This window comes from Pongo pygmaeus, chromosome 1 (genome assembly GCF_028885625.2).
Source record: "Pongo pygmaeus isolate AG05252 chromosome 1, NHGRI_mPonPyg2-v2.0_pri, whole genome shotgun sequence".
Classification (NCBI taxonomy): Eukaryota; Metazoa; Chordata; class Mammalia; order Primates; family Hominidae; genus Pongo; species Pongo pygmaeus.
The window spans coordinates 171,688,835-171,709,918 of NC_072373.2; the positions used below are offsets into that span (position 1 = coordinate 171,688,835).

General features: G+C 42.7%; 1 protein-coding gene across 2 annotated transcripts in view; it reads left to right on the forward strand.

Annotated features, from left to right (window-relative positions):
* The first annotated feature begins 5,651 nt into the window (after positions 1-5,651).
* Positions 5,652-21,084, forward strand: part of TACSTD2 (tumor associated calcium signal transducer 2) — a 42,066-nt gene continuing 26,633 nt past the window's right edge. Inside the window, exon 1 of one of the 2 annotated variants that reach the window (XM_063655134.1) lies at positions 5,652-5,689. The gene's annotated coding sequence lies outside the window, so the exon portion shown is untranslated. Of the gene's footprint in view, positions 5,690-5,890; positions 6,884-21,084 lie in introns of those variants that run through there. The other variant, XM_063655132.1, reaches the window with a different exon arrangement.

A 21,084-nucleotide genomic window follows, 5' to 3' on the forward strand; every position in this document is an offset into this window, starting at 1 on the left:
ATTAAGGATGAATACATGTGTTTTGGACTCAGCAATTAACAAAACGGTGGTGCCGTCTATTGGGTGGGGAAGATTCAGGAAGAATAGGAACAGGATGCACATTTTTAAGAGTTCTATTTCCACCAATTTTGATGGGTTTATTAGATAACCTAGTACAGACATCAAGTAGGATGTTAGATAAGTAAGCTGAAGCTCAAGAAAGAAGCTGCAGGCTGAAGATGTGAATTTGGAGTTATCAAATGTTATTTAAAGCCATAAGGCTGGAGAGGGTATGGTGAGAAGACATGAGAGGATTGAGACATAGGGGAGCTACAATCGTTAGGAGAGGATGTGCGTCTTCCTCTGCTAATGACTGTAATTCCTCCTGGAAGAAGAAATGCATCCTCTTCTAATGCTTGTAGCTCCTCCTGGAAGAGGAGACACATCCAGAGAAGGAGATTGAGGAGTAGCGGCTAGTGAGGTGGGAGAAAACCAGGAGAGGGTAGGGAGCCGAGAACCAAGAAAAGAAAGTATTTTATAATACTGTGCCAAGTGCTACCCCTTTTAACAGAGTATTTAAATCTATTACATTTCTTGTGAATACTGAGGTATTTGGACTTCTAACATCTTATTTTATATTTCTATTTACCAATCTTTTTTTTCTTTGCTTCTTTATTTCTCATCTCATAGAAACTCCATGTGTAACTGTTTTAGGGGGAGTCCAGTTAGTTGGGTATAAACATGAATTTTTTTTTTTTCCTAGGAGTTGCTTCCAAACTATGCTGTTCTGATATTCTTCTCCCACTGGGTAATGGCATCTTGGCTAGATTACTTAAGTTTCAACATCTTTTAGTTAATAGTATAATCTAATTATTTTTAAAACCTCAATTTTGTTTATTTAAAAGAATATTTTTCCTGCCGGGCGCAGTGGCTCACGCCTGTAATCCCAGCACTTTGTGAGGTCGAGGAAGGCAGATCACCTGAGGTCAGGAGTTCGAGACCAGCCTGGCCAAAATGGTGAAATCCCATCTCTACTAAAAACACGAAAATTAGCCAGGCATGGTGGCAAGCACCTGTAATCCCAGCTACTCTGGAGGCTGAGGCAGGAGAATCACTTGAACTTGGAAGGTGGAGGTTGCAGTGAGCCAAGATCGACCACTGTACTCTAGCCTGGGTGACAGAGTGAGACTCTGTCTCAAAAAAAAAAAAAAAAAATCTTTTTTCCAAAAGATTTTTAACTTTTTGTTAAGAAAATTTAATGGAATTTTCAAATATGAACAAAACCAGAGAAATCCTATTCATGCTCAACTCTGATGTCATATCAAGTGCAAAGCTCTCCTCTTGTAGAGGCTGGATAAGGATGAGTAGGAGACCCATCACGCCCTGCTGTCAAGGGGCTCATCCTCAGCTGCCTTCTCAACGATTTGTGTTCCCTGTGGAGACTCGCTCATGTCTTCCACCCTCTCACCACATTGATGTCATGAATTCCTCTGAAGCCTGCAGCTCTCTTTTCAACCTCTATTCTGTCCTGGGCCTGGAAAGATCACAGCACCCCCTTGCCATGTATCTCTTAATCCACCTTCCATATCTCTCGGGAACTTGCAGCAGGGGTGGGAACAGCAATCCCAGACTCTGACCCGATGGCAGCGCCCACTCCCTCCAATTACTCTCCAGCTCTCTCTTCTTGCTTCTTTTACTCCATACCCTCTCCTATTTGTAATTTCATGATTTATTAAGTGCCTACTATGGATAGGCACTTGGCTCAAAGCAGGGAACAGGTGGACATGACACTAAACTGTGATGCTGCGTTATATATTTTACAGACTTGAATAATCATTTTTAAAATTCAATGTAGATGTCACCTCCCTCCAGGAAGTCTCTCCAGATTCTCCACGCTGGGCTATGTACTCTCCTGTGTATTCCATTCACATCCTGACATGTCTGTCCCAGAACACCCTGCATACTGCATTACCACCTGTTTACACACCTGTCTTCCCCACAGTAAATGGTGGGCCCCTGAGGGGCAGGATTGTCTCATTTATGCCTTAATCCCCAGCTTGGTTCCTAGTACATAGTGGATTAAATAAAAGACTAATTGAATACATTTTCTTTATTAAGTCCTTCCGAGGAGGGTCCCCATGAATAACACTTCTGAATAATTTGAGAAATAAGTCGATGAAGACGCAAGCCAACTAGCACTTTTACTACTTACAGATGCTATGTCAGAGGATGTAGCTTAGTTTGAAGGCCAAGTGGGTCTGCCAGGGAACCATGGCATTAGGCAGATGCCCACCCAGGTGAGGGGACACTGGGAGGGAGAATCAGCAGTGTACACTCTCCGTGGGCAGGGTTACCCCCAAGAGCAAGAGGGTTCCTTCACAGAACAGAAACATGAGGCATCAGCAAGAAATGTTCCCTGTTATTGACTGTATTGTGCCAAGCACTGTGCTAGACTCCATATCAGATTGCTTAATCTTTCCCAAAGCAGAGAGAGGTGAGTATCATTCACATTCTACAGAAGAGGAAGCCAAGGTTCACAATGGGTAAGGAACTTTTCTGAGATTACAAATTGAGGAAGTGGTAGAGCCTGGTTCAGTTGTGTCATTAATAATTATAGTTAATCCTAAGCCAAGGATTGTGGTGGGGGGCGGGGGCGGAAATAATTATGGTTGAGATGTATTTAGGTGCTTACCGTGTGCTAGGCATGAGGATAACATAACCACATTTAATCCTCACAACAACCCTATGAGGTAGGTCGTGGTTATTATTATTTCATTTTGGAGATGGGGCAATTTAGGCCAAGCTCACACAGCTCAGGGAGGATCTATCCTCTCCACAGCCTTGATTTTCAAACACCTCCCCCTTGCCTCCTGATTCTCTTATCATCCCTGCCTCGGCTAAAGCGTCAGCAAATGAACAAACTACGCCCAACCACTGGACATCTTTGGATCCTCTAAGACAAAAAGCTCATTTCTAGAACAGAGATAACATATCCAAAGCCTGGGCTTGAATCTTGTCACTTGTCAGGTGTGGGATTCAGAAGAGTGAGTCCTCTGTTTACTCACCTACCAAGGGGAAATAATAGTTCCCTCACAGAGATTGACTGACAGGAAAATGAGCGAATGTGCTTCTTCACTAAAAATCACTTGAGGAGGCTGGGCGTGGTGGCTCATGCCTGTAATCCCAACACTTTGGGACGCTGAGGCAGGCAGGTCACCTGAGGTCAGGAGTTTGAGACCAGCCTGGCCAACATGGTGAGACCCCTTCTCTACTAAAACTACAAAAATTAGCCAGGCACTGTGGCACATGCCTGTAATCCCAGCTACTCAGGAGGCAGAGGTTGCAGTGAGCCGAGATCATGCCACTGCACTCCAGGCCTGGGTGACAGAGTGAGACTCCGTCTCAAAAAACAAACAAAAACACCACTTGAAGAGGTTAAAGGATTTGGTGGGTTGACCTCTCAGGTCTCAGAGTCTCAGGCAGGAAGCAAGAGATCCTCTTGTTCCCCTGGAGGGTGGGTTCCTCTCTGGGTGTTAGTTTTGGTCCAGTGAGGCTGCTCCCAGGTGTCTTGCCCGTGTCTAAGACTGGAAAGGATGCAGAGGGTCCCTGCCTTAGGGATGACACTGGGGTCCTGTGATAGAAAGTGAAGGACAAACCTTAGGCTGGGGAGGGGCAGGGCAATGGGAGCGGTTGGGGGCGGGTCCAATTGCTTCTGAGAACACAAGAGCTCACCTAATCCTCCCAACAAACCTGAAAGGCCAGTATTACCTCTGTTTTTCAGAGAAGTGAAGATAATGAAATCAAACAAAACAAAACAAACAGGCGGCGGGAGGAAGTGTGTAGGATTGAGGGCTGGCGGAGGACTAGAAACAGAATGAGAGAGTCACTGCAGGTGGCTCATTCTACACTAGATGTGTCCGCACCTCTGTCCGCACAGGGGAGAAGTGGATTCTGAAAGTTGGCGGTTCCGGTGTAAAGTTGCTAATAGTGTGCCCACTTATAAGATAAAAGGCCTGAGGCTGCTGGGGTCCACAACTGTTGGGTGGTAGAAGAGAGGCTGGAATTCAGGCCGGCCTGATCCCTGCACCATTGGGGTCTCTTTTTCTATGTTGTTACTAAAGGTGTTACCAGGAGCAGTGGCTTCGGCATCCCCAGAAAGTTTGTTAAAAATGAGTAATCTCAGGCCTCTCGCCAGTCCTCTTGGCCAGAATCTTCATTTTAACAAGATCCCCAGGTGGATCTTCATTTTAGCGAGATCTTCATTTTAAAAGATCTTCATTTTAAAAGATCTTCATTTTAACAAGATCCCCTGTCCTTCACCACCTCTATGTTATCCCTCAGGTTCTCTTCCACCCAGCACTGGAGGGTGTGTCCCTGTCCTCACCACGTTAGCCCTGGTCCCTCCTGCAGCACGCACAATTCCCACTGCTCCTTTGATTCTGTGCCAGGCACCTGAGATTCTTGGCTTCCCTTCTTGTCCTGTCTCCACTCCAGCTGGTAAGCCCCTCAAGGGTATGAGAGTGTGGAACAGTGTACGGCCCACACAGAAAAAACAATCCCTTACATCTCTCTATTGTTGCCTGCAGACCTCATCTCTTTCTGATCTTTACAGCAACACTTCCAAGCAGATATAGTTACCAAAGTAAATGAGAGACTTGGCCAAGTTTTCAGAGCTGGTTTAGCTGAAGTGAAGGGCTCCGCCCAATGTTTCCTTCCTTACCCCTCCCCCACAAAGGAAACCCCAGTGCCAGTTTGGAGGTACTGAAACATGAGTATGGTACTTTTTTTTTTCCTTCAGAAAGCATGAAGTTATTGCAGGAATCAATCTGCTGGGATTCCCTCTGGTGGGCACATAGCCTGGTGCTTCTGGGAGAGTGGCCAGTCATGAGGCAGGCTTTCTTCCGTGGCCGGGATCCCCGCTTTGGGAAAGTTAGCTCAAGCATGTGAGGCACTGAGCTCAGTAAGCTACAACTCCTGTTGTTCCCTAGGCGTCAGTTTCCCCATAGGGAAAATGAAGATGTTCTGCTGGAGTTCATTGTTTCAATCTGTGGTCCAAACACCTCTGGGAATGGGACTTTGAATCTAAACGAGCTTTGAGTTAAAGCAGAAAAGAAAAAGCAAATGAATCCATGTTGCCCTTGATTTCAAAAATAGCAGCCAGCTTGTTCCCCATTTAACATAGTAGGCTTCCTTATTAAAGTTTCTCTAAATATATATACATATATAGCTAAAATCATTTTGAAAACCATGCGCTAAATATTCTCTGGGGTCTCTTCCAGCTGGTGCAGACTAGAATTGAGGCCTGATTCTTGTGACTTGGAATTTATTAAATGAGACACTAGAAAAATATTTGTTGAGTGCCATCCTGTCATTTACTGAGTGACATGTCCTGATCTGTATGCTATTCTCTTTGGCCACTCTAGGGAAAACAGACCAGGGGGAATGAGTAGGACAGAAACCTCAATATCCATTCAACACATTTTCTGTAGCAAAAGAGCTGTGATTCTTAGCTGGACTCCTAGATGCCCAGAAATAGCCTGCATTTTCCAGCCTCCCAGGTAGCTAGATGTGGCTGTTAGCCAAAATTCTGACCATTGGCAGACAAGCGGAAGTGGCGGGCACAATTTGTGGGCCAGGCAGTTAAAGGAAGTGGGCATGCCTTCCTCTTCTCCAGAGCTTCCTCCCTACTGGATGGAAAGCAGACATGGAGGTGAGTAATACTGGATCATATGAGCAAGGGGAATACCCTAAGGAGGGCGGAACCATGAAAACAGGGTGCCTGACACGCAAGTCCTGGACTACTTCCACACAGGTTGCTACGTGAGGGAGAAACAAATTCCTGTCTTGTTTAAGCCACTGTTTATCTGGGTCTCTGTTAGAGTGACTAAGCTGTATGTGTGCACTCACAGGCACACACAGACCATTTAATTCTGTGGACAAAAGTGGCAGCAGAGGAACCAGTCAGAAGCTTTTGAAATAGTGCAGGCAAAGATGATGGCGGCTTGGAAAAAGGTAGTAGCTTTGGAGGTGATGAGAAGCTCAGGCTCTGAAAATATTGTGAAGAGACAAGTGATGAAGTCTGATGGAATGAATGTGAGGAATGAGAAAAAGAGGAGAGTTAATTCCAAGATTTAGTAGAATGTGTTGCCAGATGGGGAAGATAGGGAAAGAACAGAGATAGGGTTGAAATCAGGAGTTCATTTTGGACACTAAGTTTGAAATGCTGAGTAGACATCTAAGCGTTGCTTGGGCATTTAGGGTTCAGGCATCAAGATTTCAGAGAAGAGGAAATTAAATATAAAAACAAACCCTACTTTAATGGCCATTAGTCTCAATTCTACTCTCAGACATCTTGGGCAAAAATGAGGGGAATGAAATAGAGTTCCACATGAAAAGCTAATTAAACTGCTGCCTTGTGATTTTCCATAATTGTGATATGGCCTTTAATTAGCTGGCTCTGCAGAGCACCGGGCACTGGGAAACCCACAAGGCAAATTACTGCTGTGCACATCTTGGGACGCATGTCCTCACATCTGAACAGCTCAGAGTCCTGAAGCACATAATTACCCTCTGAGAAAGCTTTCCAGGATGAATAGCATTTGGGAAAGTTGGGAAGTTGGAGAACTGGATTTTCAATCCAAAAGATACAATGGAAAGAGTGATCAGAAGATCTGGCTTGGAGTCCTGGGCTCTTTACATAAGGACCTGATGATACGGGACAAGTCATCTAATAACCATCCATCCATCCACCCACCTGCCTCTCATCTGAATAGACTATCTCCAGGGTAGTTTCCTTTTTCTTGAATCACTAGCATCTCTACACCATATGGTACTTATTGCCCAAGTGTGACAACAGAGGAAACCACCTGGAACACAGAAATCCATAGAGCACAAAAGAATGAAGGTAAGAAATAAAGGGGCATCTATCAGACAGGAATGGGTAACAGAAAGCTCCTTTTGTACTGGGGTTTAGGGCAGTGGAGACAGAGGGAGAAGAAAGCCCAACCTGAGGGCTGAGCTCTCTGAAGCAGGAGGTTTTATGAGTGAGATGTGGGGATAACAGGGCAGAATCATCTGTTTCTTATTTCTTAGGGTCTAGCTCTGAAAAAAATCCCAACTCTCAGGTTCAGCTTGGCATCATGTCCAACACAGTACAGACATAGTAAGGAGGTGCTTAGAGGCAACAGCATAGAGTCTGCACACTAGTTTGGGCAGAGAAACAGAACATTCCTGCAAGCTCCAGTCCTGGGAACAGGAGCTAGAAGCCACAGACAGCAGGAACCTCACTACTAGAGGGTAAAGTAGGGTGAAGTCTTCAGCATCAGGGGCTATGGATAGATGGATGACACCCAGAAGACCACAGGTATTATGAATCTCTCAGTAGATATCCACTCAAGAGTGCCCAGGGACCATGTTAAACCTGCCAACCCTCTAGAATTCACTGAGAACTAAGGGAACTCAGACCAGGGGTTCCACCTTCACCTGTACTCTCTTCCCCGCCACCTTCTTGACCATGGAGATGCAGAAATACACACTTGTACCCAGATACAATCTTGGGAAAGAAGAAAAGGAGTCTTTTGAATGAAGGGAGAAATGGTATTGATATTTTTTCAATATTAAACTCCAGCATGACTGAATTAGTTGCAGACTGCATGAATGCAAAGCAAACTCAATTGCCTTTAATCGGCAAATTTAAGGATTATTTTTCACCATCAGTAGGAATGGAGATGCAAGAGCAAAGTAGATCAGTTGATGACAAAGAAAATTGTGTTATTTTGCAAATCAGAGTTTGCACATTTTAAATTCTGCTATAATTCTTTCACTTATTCATTCTTCCATTCATTTCACAAACATTTACAGAGCACTTACTTTCTTCCAGGCACTGGAGAGAGGGGGAGATGCATAAGATTTGTCTGCTCTAGAGAAGCTTAGAGATTGGGTTAGGAGGCACAAGATAAGAAGTGTTGCAATAGAGATGCCAGTCCAGGTGGCTGAGAGAGCCCAGAGGAACAACAAAGGGCCCTCAGCCCAGCCTGGGCAGACAGTCAGGGAAGACTTGCTGGAGGAGTTGGTGCCTACCCTGAGTCTTTAGGATGAGTAGGAGTTAACCAAGTGGAAAAAGACAGTCAGAAGTGGTGGCATTTATTCCTGTGTTTATTCATTCATTAATTCACTTAACTAGTATTTGTTGGTTACCTACTATAAATACAGAAATAAATAAATAACCTATAAATAAATACAGAAATTGATATAAGCAATGGGGATACAGCAGTGAACAAAAGAAAAATCTCTGCCTTTGTGAATTTTATATTCTAGAATGAGGAGAGAGATAGTAAGCAAACAACAGAAGAAACATGTAATATAACATCAGATAGGGAAAAGTGAAATTAAGTTGATGAAGGAGATACAGGAGACAATAGGGGGAGGTACGAAAGGGGCCATAGTTGATTATGCATAGAGTGGAGAAGGGAGGTGCTGATAAGGCAAGATATAAGTGGAAATTCATTTGAAATGAGAGACTAACACATTTGACCATCTAGAGGAACAGCATTCAAGATAAAGTGAACAGCAAATGTAAAATCTCTGAGTCTGGAATTTTTTTGGCAAGTTCAAGAAACAGCTAGGATGTTGGAGCACAGAGAATTTTTAGGATTATTCTTACAATAATCTGTATGATACTGTAATGGTGGATAGATGTCATTTTACATTTGTCCAAGCCTATAGAAAATACGACACCAAGAGTAAACCCTAATGTAAATTATGGACTTTGGGTGATAGATGTGTCAATATAGATTCATCAATTGTAACAAATATACCACTCTGACAGGGGATATTGGTAATAGGGGAGGTTGCGCATGTGTTAGGGCAGGAGTATATGGGCAATTTCAATACTTTCTTCCCAATTTTACTGTGAACCTAAAACTGAAGTCAAAAGAAAAGAGAAGGCCGAGCACGGTGGCTCGTGCCTATAATTCCAGCACTTTGGGAGGCCCAAGTGGGCTAATCACTTGATGTCAGTTCGAGACCAGCCTGGCCAACATGGCAAAACCGCATCTCTACTAAAAATACAAAAAATTCAGCCGTGCGTGGTGGTGCGCACCTGTGGTCCCAGCTACTCGGGAGACTGAGGCAGGAGAATTGCTTGAACCCCGGAGGCAGAGGTTGCAGTTAGCCGAGATCATGCTACTGTACTCCAGCCTGGGCGACAGAGTGAGACTCTGTCAAAAAAAAAAAAAAAAAGAAAGAAAAAAAAGAAAGAAAGAAAAGAAAAAGAAACGAGAAGGAATATCTAGGAGGTCAACGGCTACAGCAGGAAGGGAGGGAAAGAGAGGTAGGGAATGAGGTTGAAGTGGTATCCAGTTTAGACAGAGCCTTGCAAGCCATGATTAGGGGTCTGGATTTTATTGTGACTCTGAGGATTCCTTGAAGCCATTGAGGTGGCAAGGCATGAGAGAATTGGAAGCATTGGGAAACGTACAAATCGTCCGATATGATTTTCCTGTGAAGTTCACACTAGAGAGATCATAGAAAAATCAGTAGAAAGGCAAGCTGGAGGCTGAACATGAAAGGCCTAGCCAAGAAAGAGCTCTAAGCTGAGGAAGTTGAGATTTATTCTGAGTGCAATGGAAGTAACTGAAAGATTTTAAGGAAACAAGTATTCAATTGACATGAGCAGATTAGGGTTTTGGAAAAATGATTTGTGGCCATTTTGGAAGACGGATTAGAAGAATAAGGAAATAGGATATGAGAGAGGAAGCAAAATAAGGGCATAGGAAACCAATCAGGCAAGATAGTGTCCTCATGCAGGTGACTGTTACAGGATGGACTCGTCCGAATGCCCGCTGCACAGTAATAGTCCAATGCACTGAGATAGCAGGGTTTGCAGTAAAGAGCTTAATGATCACGGGGCACCCACAATGAGATGGAAAGAAACCCTCAAATCCTCCCCAGGAAGCTCTTGGCTGGGGTTTTTAAGGGGATCCTGGAGGGTGAGGGGCTGGAAAATTGGGGTCATTGGTTGGTTAGATTGAGGGGTATAAAATCATAAGGATGTGAAAATTGTATTCTTTTGTGAGTCAGCTTCTCATGGGGTCCTTTAGACCAACCGATGTCCATAGTTTCTTTGGCATGCAGGACTTGAAAGATGATCTCAAATAGAAAATGTAACATTGTATAATGTTCAAGTTGTTAAGGGGAGAAGTTAAGGGGAACTATAACCTGTAACAGGGTCTACGTGATTCTGAGGCAGTAGACACCAAACAGCTGTGAGGAAGCAGGTCTGAGAGCAAGCTGACCCAGTGCTTAATGCTGAATGTGCTGCAAGATTGGCTTATTTTTATTTCACCTCCTCCCTTCTTCCTTGATTAATTTTATACTATTTGTAAGGATAGTTTCTGTCCCTCTGTGGGCTTGGTCATACCTCAATCCTGAAGTGAGAGCTAATATGGTGGGAACTGGGGGAAGATGACCCTAGCTTCTTCCCGTTGGCAAGGGGCACAGTTGAGGTTAGAGTCAGGATTACAGGAATGAAACTGCCTTGGAGTAACCTGTAAGTATTTACAAGTGCTCAGCTGGGGATCTCAGGGGTGCAGTACAAACACACTAGTGCTCCAATCCACTGTCTTAACACAGTATTTAATTGCACACCAGACTATAAGATAATAATTTATCTTTTAGTCTCTGATAATATTTCATGAAACACAGGGCCAGAATTCGAAACTATTCAATCTCACTGGGACAATCTGTTTTCCATGGCCAACGCACTCCTGCTAAAATTATGCAATATCAAGCATCCTCTCTCTAGGCCCAGGGACCATGACAAAAGATGTGGGCACATAAGATTGTAAGGGCCAGTTTCAAAGGATAAAATTAATTCAGACCTTTCAAATCAAGGACAGGTATACAGAAGCCTAAACAGCTGATAGTTCAACGCATATAACTTAAAGATAATTCAATTACCTATACATCTTAGATAAATGTATATTTATAAATAAATTTATATTTATCTATAAAGGATTATCTTATAATCTGGTGTGCAATTAATTATTATCAGAGTTGTGAGCTCAAATTTCAAAAGTCCTTGCAAAATAAGACTGAAAACCCTGGAATACCCATGAGATCTTACTGACACAAAGAGTCTGTTCTGTCAGTGTTATGATCTCTGTTTTAACGTTAATGCTGGCCAGTTGCTGTGTCTAGATGCTGAGAGGGAGATAGTATAATGAGACATGTCTGACCACCCATTCCATCATGGCTAGGAACTCAGGTTTTCAGGTCTTTCTGGGTTTCCGTTGGCTACAAGCAGAGTCTGTCCAGTTGGTAGGGGCTTATAATTTTATTTTTAATTTACATTCCCTTTTTTTTGTCAAGATATGCCAGAAGCTGCATTGATGGCCAGCTTTTATTCTGTCCCATGTTGTTGCCAAAGTGGTATGGCTACCTGCCTGGGGTCCATCCTGTCCCTCAGTGGGACCCTATGGCCAAGGGACTTAGAGCCAAAAGACTTTCAGCCAATTAAATGTGCCAGTTGCACAGAAAAATCTCACTGAAGATGACTTTCAAATCTGGAAACTGTTCCTTTGGTGCAAGCAATTTATGTGCTGAAGGTTGGTACTGCCCTGTCAACAGCTCCTAGTACAATAGAACCCAGTGGCTACATGGGCTTGTCTCCGGGCCTGTCCCAGTGGTGCGGGAGCACTGAGCCATGGACAAATGCCCACAGGGGGTTCCAGGCTTGGCTCACCAAAATTTTTTACCAGACCAACAGGTTTCTAGTCCCATGGCACAGTAATAGTCCAATATACTGTGAAAGCAAAGTTTGCAGCAGAGAAAGAGTTTAATGATCTCACGAAGCTGAGCAAGGAGATGGAAGGAGACTCTCAAATACATCTCTACAAGGACTTCTGGATCCACAAGGGGATCATGGAGGGTGGGAGACTGGAAAACTGGGGTCACTAAGTGGTTGGAGTAAGGGGTATAAAAACCATAAGGATGTGGAAATTGCATTGTGAGTCAGCTTCTTGTGGAGTCCTTCAGACCAGCTGGTGTCCATAGTTTCACTGGCATGCAGGACTTAAAAGATGATCTCATATAGAAAAAGTAACACTGTATAATGTTCAGGTTGTTATGTATAAAGCAGTTAGGGGGAACTATAACCTGTAACAGGGTCTACATGATTCTGAGGCAATAGGCACTAAACAACTATGAGGAAGCAGGTCAGAGCAAACTGGCCTAGTGATTAATACTAAATGTGCTGCAAGATTGGCTTATTTTTGCTTCTCCTCCTCCCTTCCTCCCTGATTAATTTTATGTGGTTTATAAGGACAGTGTCATGAGCAGTGTTGACTGAGCAGCTGCAGCAAAACAGAGGATAAAAAAGAGGGGTGGAGCCAAAAGACAGTGAGGTAGAGCCAAAGCTTGATTGGATTTGGAGGGTGAGGGAGCAGGTAGAGACTGGTTTTCTTCACTCTCTCAGTTATCTTGTCCATTCCTGTGGACTTAAATACCATCCTTATGGTAATTACTCCCAAACTTCTATTTCCACCTCGGATTGCATCTCTTAGTTCTCATGGCCACCTGCCTTGTTGGCTTCCACTACCTCACAGATAACTCAGGCTTCATGGGTTCAAATGGAAGTCTTGACTGGCCCCCATCTGCCCTTTGTCCTCCAGTCTTTCTCCCTTATTGACAGCAGCATCCACACAGCTGATCAAGCCAAAAGCCTAAGAGTCAGACTTGATTCTACTTCACTCCCCATGACCACTTCATTGCAGATTCTAAAACTTTAAAGTGCATTTTGAATCTGTTCACATCTTACTAGATCTACTGCCACCATCTTACCTGCAGTCACTGTCATTTCTTGCCCAAATCAGAAGTCCAAAAATAGAACAAAAACAATCAAGGTCCAGAAGATACCAGAACTTTGATTTATATTTACTGTATCATATATATGTAATTTAGTTTTGTGTTTATTTCATAATGTACATTCTGCTTGGCAATACTGATAATGACAGCCAACATTTAATGAGCACCTATGATTAAACAGACACTATTCTAAGCACTATTCATTCATTAGCTCATATAGTTGTCCCAATAACCAGATTGGGTTGCTATTTTTATTATTATATTTATTTTGCAAATGAAAAAACTGAGGCTCAGAAAGCTCAAATGCCACAAGATCACATAGCTAGTAGCAGCTGTGGCAGACAGAGGTGGGCTGTACTTATTCCCTTGCAAGAAAGGATGCCTTGCCTAGCTGTGAGAAGGTGGTGGGCTGACAGCTTCCACTTGTTCTTTCTGGTCTCCTTCAGTTCTTCCCAGTGCAGCCCCAGCCAATGACTGAGCAAGGTTTAGGCACTTCCACCCAAAGTAGGATTCCTGTAATGGGCTCTTTCCTATAGAGCTCCCCTTTAGGCAGAGAGGCTTTTTCTACTTGATCTGCTTCATGGTTTAATGGCTTCCTCTGACCAGTCCTGCTTCTAAGAAAAGAAGTTTCTTGTGAAAGTAGAAGAAACTCCTTTCACAAGTTTACCCAAATATGCCTCTTGGTCCTAACTGCATCTCAGCATCTGCTTCCCAGTAGACACAACTAGCAGTGTGACATGGTTTGGCTCTGTGTCCCCACCCAAATCTCATCTTGAATTGTAATCCCCATAATCCCCATATTCCCCATGTGTCAAGGGAGGGACAAGGTGGGAGGTGATTGAATCATGGGGGCGTTTCCCCCCATGCTGTTCTCATGATAATGAGTGAGTTCTCAAGAGACCTGATGGTTTTATGGGGCAGTTTTCCCTGCCCTTGCTCACTCTCTCTCATCTGCTTCCATGTAAGACATGCCTCTTTCCCTTCCACCATGATTGTAAGTTTCCTGAGGCCTCCCCAGCCATGCAGAACTGTGAGTCAATAAAACCTCTTTTCTTCATAAATTACCCAGTCTTGAATATGTCTTTATAGCAGTGTGAAGATGAACTAATACACCACAGCAGAGCAGGATCCAATGCCTATGTAATTTAAATGACTTTTCTATGCACCCCAACACCCATCTCTCCTTTCTGTCTGTATTTTCACACCACGCTGACATTTTTGGATTCGGAGTCCGACTTGCATGTCTGTGATAAAATATGTATAACACAGAATTTGCTATTGTAATCATTTTGAAGTGTACAATTCAGTGGTGTTAATTATAGACACCCCTCAATATACAAGTGGGATTAATTCTAGAACTCCTCTGCCCCCAACATATATCAAAATCCTGTATACTCAAGTCCTGTAGTCAGCCCTGTGGAACCTATATACATGAAAAGTTGGCCCTCTTTACACTTGGGTTCACATTCTGCAAATACTGTGTTTTCAATCTGCATTTGGTTGGAAAAAAATCTTTCTATAAATAGACTCATGCAATTCAAACCCATGTTGCTCAAAGGTCAGTTGTACATTCACACTGTTGTGCTACCATCCTCATGATCTGCTGCCTTCCAAAACCTTTTCATCACCTCAAATAGAAACTCTGTAATCATTAAATAATAATTAGAGTCTGATTTTTAGATACTAAAAGTAAACTGAGCTCCATCAGGACAGCAATGCTATTTTACTTATCTCCATCTATAGTATCTTAATAGTGCCTTGCAGTTACTAGGCAAACAAGATATTACTTATTAAACTGAAGAATTAAAGAAAATTCCTACTGAGATAACCTGAAAACTCTTCCTGGAAGAGGTGACATTCTAATAAGATTTCGGTAGGTGAGGAGGAGGGAAGGGCATCCTATGCCAAGGGAAGAGTAGGGAGAGGGCAAACTGTTGATTGTCAATGCAAAGTCAATGTTTCCTTGCCAGAACTGCAGTTTTGTTTAGGATAGCGAAGTGCACAACTAACACATATATACACATTTTCTAGCCTCTCATTCAGATTGAGGTAGCCATTTGACTGAGTTGTGACCAGTGAAATGTAAGCAATGGACTAGTGGGGATTTCTCAGTCTGGTTGATACACCTGATACAGGTAGAGACATTTCCTCTCTTCTTCTTCCTACTACTTCTTGTCTGGAATATAGATGTCATGGATGAAGCAATACTAGCTGACTCACAGGCATTAGGAAGGTGCCTGGAAAATTGTGGAGTCAGTGGTCCTGACACTTTTAAGCCATGGGACTAGAAGTTCTAGACTTCTCTCTCTCTCTCTCTCTGTGTGTGTGTATGTGTGTGTGTGTGTGTATATACATACATGTGTGCATATGTGTAATGCCTAACTGTAAAATGTGGTTGAGTTTTTACTTGTTTGCAGTTAATGCAAGTCCTAACTGATACAATGGTTAAAGGCATGGAGACTTGTATCTGAGACTGAGATATCAGAGAAAGTTTGATAAGAAAGACTATCCAAACAAAGTAAACAAGATAAAGTACCTACTGAACAATTACTATGGCCTAGAATGCCAGCTTCTATGTTTTTGATGTGCTCTGGCTGTTACAGAAGATAGAGTAAAGGAAATCCCGTTGAGGATGACTTGGAAAAAGCCCCTATAGAGGCAAATAAGATAATGAAGAAAATAAATGAAGTCTTTGGGCCCAGTCAGGTACTTTTTTTGCCCTCCCTGGGAAAATAGAATCTGCCAATGCTGAAGCCAGGAAATTTAGGGCTGGAAACCAGATTCCAGATTGGAAGTCAGAGATGCAGAAAAGAATGAGAGACACAGAAAAGAACGCAGAAAAGAAAAAGATTAATTTGGCCAGGCACAGTGACTCATGCCTGCAATCCCAGCACTTTGGGAGGCCTAGGTGGGAGTATCACTTGAGCCCAAGAGTTTGAGGCAATACAGGGCATGGGCAATACAGGGAGACACCATTTCTGCAAAAAAAAAAAAAAAAAAAAAAATTAGCCAAACATGGTAGCATGCACCTCTGGTCCAAGCTACTTGTGGAGGCTGAGGTAAGAAGTGGGAAGATCGCTTAAACCCAGGAGATCAAGGCTGCATTGAGTCATGAGTGTGCCACTGCACTCCAGCCTGGATGGCAGAGTGAGACCCTGTCAAAAAAAAAAAAAAAAAAAAAAGAAGAGGAAAGAAAGATTAATATATGGGGAATATTTTTCACTGATTGTATAAATGAACATTGGAGTGAAACATTGAAATGAAAACAACAACAATAATATGTAGAATAAAAGTACATGATGATAACAGTATATATGTGAGGGAGCAACAGTGGAAAGCATTCTGAAGTCCCTGCATCTAGTCGTATCTGTCACATATTAATGAACCCACAGTAAACCAAAAAGAAAACCTTGAAAGAATCTTTTTGTTGACAAGGGAAAGTTCTTCTTTATTGAAGAAACCCAGCTAATAGGTGCAGAATGAAGGGTAAAATTAGAAAATCACTATTTTGCAAATCTTTAATGAAATAGTGGATGTAGTCAGCAATCATCAGTGACTGCAAAAAAAATCATTAGGTGAAAATTTATGAGTAACTTCATAATGCCATCAGTACAGCTGAAACACCTGAGCCCACAGATCAACCTCAACAGCACTCAAAATTGGATAATCAGGACAAGAACGGGGGAAGATGATGAATAGGAGACAGGGCTAATGTGCAGCTCCCACATGGATGGACAGAACAGTGTGTGCAGACTCACACCATGATCTTTTGCTCCAAGAACTACCACAGGAACGTACCGGGAAAACCAAAGGAATTCACAGATTTTTTGAAAGAAGTTGCACACTGCTGCAAATTCCATGAAACAGGCAAAAAAACTGTGAGTTCCCAAAGTGTGAGAGGAGGCAAACCTACCTCCAAACACATATCCCCACTGGGGAATCTGAAAATCCAGATCACAGGAGAAGGATTTAACTTTACCTAGAGATGAAACAGATTCAGGGGGTTGCATGAAATATAAAAGTGGAAGTGGCAGTGGGAAGTACCTTGCACATATTCCCAGTATCTAGCTTGAGCCCAGGGAAGCCATCCCTGACTATATCTCACTGGGGCCTTTGGGGAAGGCAGTCAGTGGAATTGGGAAGGTGTTGGGGGATGAAGAAAGGTCCCAACTGAAATTGGTAGTGGACTGGGCACAAATTTTCTTGAGTGGAGTCTGGGGGATGATCAGGTGCTGCTGGTATGAGTGAGCACAGGAGCTGCCACCAATGGAGTGGGCAGATGGGGAGGGGTGAGGTCTGGAAGCTGTGCTTATTCTCAGCTGGGTAGCTCATGGCCTGGGGCAAGGTCTGAGCAGGGCACTGTAGTGGAAGACCAATCTCTCCAAGTGCGTGGGAGCTGGATGAAGCCTCTCACTACCAGCTATCCACCACTTCCCTGGACACAGCAGAGGCAGCCATAATCCCCTCTGGAACGTAGTCCCATTGGCCTGAGAACCACCACCCACCCACCACAGTGGCCTTGGGTAGTAACAAGCCCTACCCAAGGAGAATCTGAGTGCAGACCTGTCTAACCCTGTCCCCACCTGATGGTATTGCCCTATTCACCTTGGTAGCTGAACACAAAACATGATCACTCTTCGGAGCTTTATGGCCCCACCCATTACCTGAGAAACCAAAATACTTACCCTGGCCATCTTAGGGCAAGTTTAGAGCTCCCTACCACTATCATAGCTGGTGTTCTCTTGGAAGTGCCACCTATTGGCTGGAGGCCAACCAACTCAGGCTGTTACAGCAACTCATGACAGAATAACCCTGATCCCAGAAAGGAGAAGACAACACCTAACTCCACTGCCTGCAACACCTGGCTAACCAGAGGTTTTGAGTGTGTCCATGTGACAACTTCACTGCTAATAGAACCAGAATTCAAGAAAGCGACGATTTAGGCGTTAAGAAGAAATTATTTAGGCAGATAGTGAGGGTAAGGGAGTCCTTGGTAAGGTTTTCCTTTTAATGAAAAGCAGATCCAAAATCATCTTCTTTTCTAACAAAGATCAGCCTGTAAAATTGAGCTGCAGACATAGACAAACAAGCTGGAAGCTTGCATGAGTGAATGCTGGCAGCTGTGCCATTAGGAAAAGGCTACCTGAGGGCTAGGCATGTCCAACATGGTGGCTCCATCTTCCCCTTTCCTTATCAACCATGTCCACAGTAAGGAACGACAACATGGCGCCATTTGCATAATAAAGACCCCATTAGCATAATAATATTAGGGTAGGGGGCCAGCTTCCCCATGCGCTATGTAAATAAATGTGCCACACCCGGTCCAACCAATCTTTGGCCCCTGTGTAAATCAGACACTGCCTCCTCAAGCCCGTCTATAAAATCCGGTGCACTGACGCAGGCCTGAAGTCCCACCCAGGCACCCCTCTCTCTCATAGGAGAGATAGCCGTTTTCCTTTCTCTTTTTTTTTGCCTATTAAACCTATGCTCTTAACCTCACTCCACATGTGTTCATGTCCTTGATTTCCTTGGCATGAGGCAATGAACCTTGTATATTTACCCCAGACAACAATGCCACTTCAGCAAGTGCACTAAACATATCTACAACCAAGGATTCTCACAGAGTCTTATTTCACTCCCCTGCCACCTCCACTGCAACAGGTGCTGGTATCCATGGCTGTAGACCTAAAGTCAGATCACATCACAGGACTTTTTTCAGACCACAGCTCACAGCCTCATAGCCCCACATGGTGGCTAGACTCAGAAGAGCAAAAACAATCACTAGATCCATGTGGTGGCTAGACGCAGAAGAGCAATAACAATCACTGCAGTCCAGCTCTCAGAAAGCCCCATCCCTTGGGGGAGGAAGAGAGCACTATATCAAGGGATTATCCCATGGGACAAGAGAATCTGAACAGCAGACGTTGAGTTTCAGACATCTCCACTGAAGTAGTCTCCCCAAATGAGGACTCAGAAAAGTAATTCTGATTATATGACAAAACAGGGTTCTATCACACCCCCAAAATGTCACACCAGCTCCCTAGCAAGGGATCCAAACCAAGAATAAATCTCTGAATTGCCAGATACAGAATTCAGAAGATTGATTATTGAGCTACTCAAGGAGATACCAGAGAAAGGTGAAAACCAACTTAAAAGAAATTTTAAAAAATACAGGATATGGATGAAAAATTCTCCAGAGAAACAAATATCATAAAGAAAAAAACAATTACAACTTCTGGAAATGAAAGACACACTTAGAAAAATACAGAATGCACTGGAAAGTTTCAACAATAGACTAGAACAAGTAGAAAAAAGAACTTCAGAGCTCAAAGACAAGGCTTTCGAATTAACCCAATCAAAGACAAAGAAAAAAGAATTTAAAAAAATCAACAAAGCCTTCAAGAAATTTGGGATTATGTTAAGCAGCCAAACCAAAGAATAATTGATGTTCCTGATGAAGAAGAGAAATCTAAAAGTTTGGAAAACTTATTTGAAGGAATAATTAAGGAAAACTTTCCTGGCCTTGCTAGAGATCTAGACATTCAAATACAAGAAGCTCAAAGGACACCTGGGAAATTCATCATAAAAAGATTATCACCCAGGCACATAATCATCAAGTTATCTAAAATGAAGGTGAAGGAAAGAATCTTAAGGGCTGTGAGACAAAAGCATCAGATAACCTAGAAAGGAAAACCTATCAGATTAATAGCAGACTTCTCAGCAGAAACCTTACAAGTCAGAAGTAATTGAGGTCCCATCTTTAGCCTCCTGAAACAAAATAATTGTCAACCAAGATTTTTGTATTCAGCAAAAGTAAGCTTCATAAATGAAGGAGAGATAGTCTTTTTCAGACAAACAAATGCTGAGAGAATTCACCATTACTAAGCCAGCACTACAAGAAATGCTAAAAGAGTTCTAAATCTTGAAACAAAACCTTGAAATACACCAAAATAGAACTCCCTTAAAGTGTAAATCTCACAGGGCCTATAAAACAATAACAAAATGGGGAAAAAAACAAGGTATCAAGGCAACAATGAACATGAGGAATAGAAAAGTACCTCACATCTCAATACTAATGTTGAATATAAATGACCTAAATGCTCCACTTAAGAGAGAGAGGATGGCAGAATGGGTAAAAATCCACCAACCAAGTATCTGCTGTCTTCAAGAGACTCACCTAACACATAAGGACTCAGACTTAAGGTAAAGGGTTGGAAAAAGATATTCCACACAAATGGAAACCAAAAGTGGGCAGGAGTACCTATTCTTATATCAGACAAAACAGACTTTAAAGCAACAACAGTAAAAATAGATAAAGAGTGACATTATATAATGATAAAAGAACTAGTCCAAGAGAAAAATGTTACAATCATAAATATATATGCACCTAATACTGGAGCTCCCAAATTTATAAAACAATTACTACTAGACCTAAGAAATGAGATAGACAGCAACACAGTAATAGTGGGGGAATTCAATACTCCACTGGCAGCACTAGACAGGTCATCAAGACAGAAAGTCAACAAAGAAACAACGGGTTTAAACTACACTCTAGAATAAATGGACTTAAGATATTTATAGAACATTCTACCCAACAACTGCAGAATATATATTCTTTTCTTCAGCACTGTAACATTCTCCAAGATAGACCATATGATAGGCCACAAAACAAGTCATAATAAATTTAAGAAAATCAAAATTATATCAAGTATCCTCTCAGACCACAGTGGAATACAACCAGAAATTAACTCCAAAAGGAATCCTCAACACTATACGAATACATGGAAATTAAATAATCTGCTCTTGAATGATCTTTGGATAAACAATAAAATCAAGATAAAAATGAAACAATTATGGAGGCTGAGGCAAGCAGATCACGAGGTCAGGAGATCAAGACCATCCTGGCTAACACAGTGAAACTTCGTCTCTACTAAAAAATACAAAAAATTAGCTGGGTGTGGTGGTGGGCGCCTGTAGTCCCAGCTACCCCGGAGGCTGAGGCAGGAGAATGGTGTGAACCTGGGAAGTGGAGATTGCAGTGAGCTAAGATTGTGCCACTGCACTCCAGCCTGGGTGACAGAGCGAGACTGTCTTAAAAAAAAAAAAAAAATTAAACAATTATTTAAGCCGAACGATAATAGTGACACAACTTATCAAAACCTCTGGGATATAGCAAAAGCAGTGCTAAGAGGAAAGTCCATAGCATTAAATGCCTACATCAAAAAGTCTGAAAGAGCACAA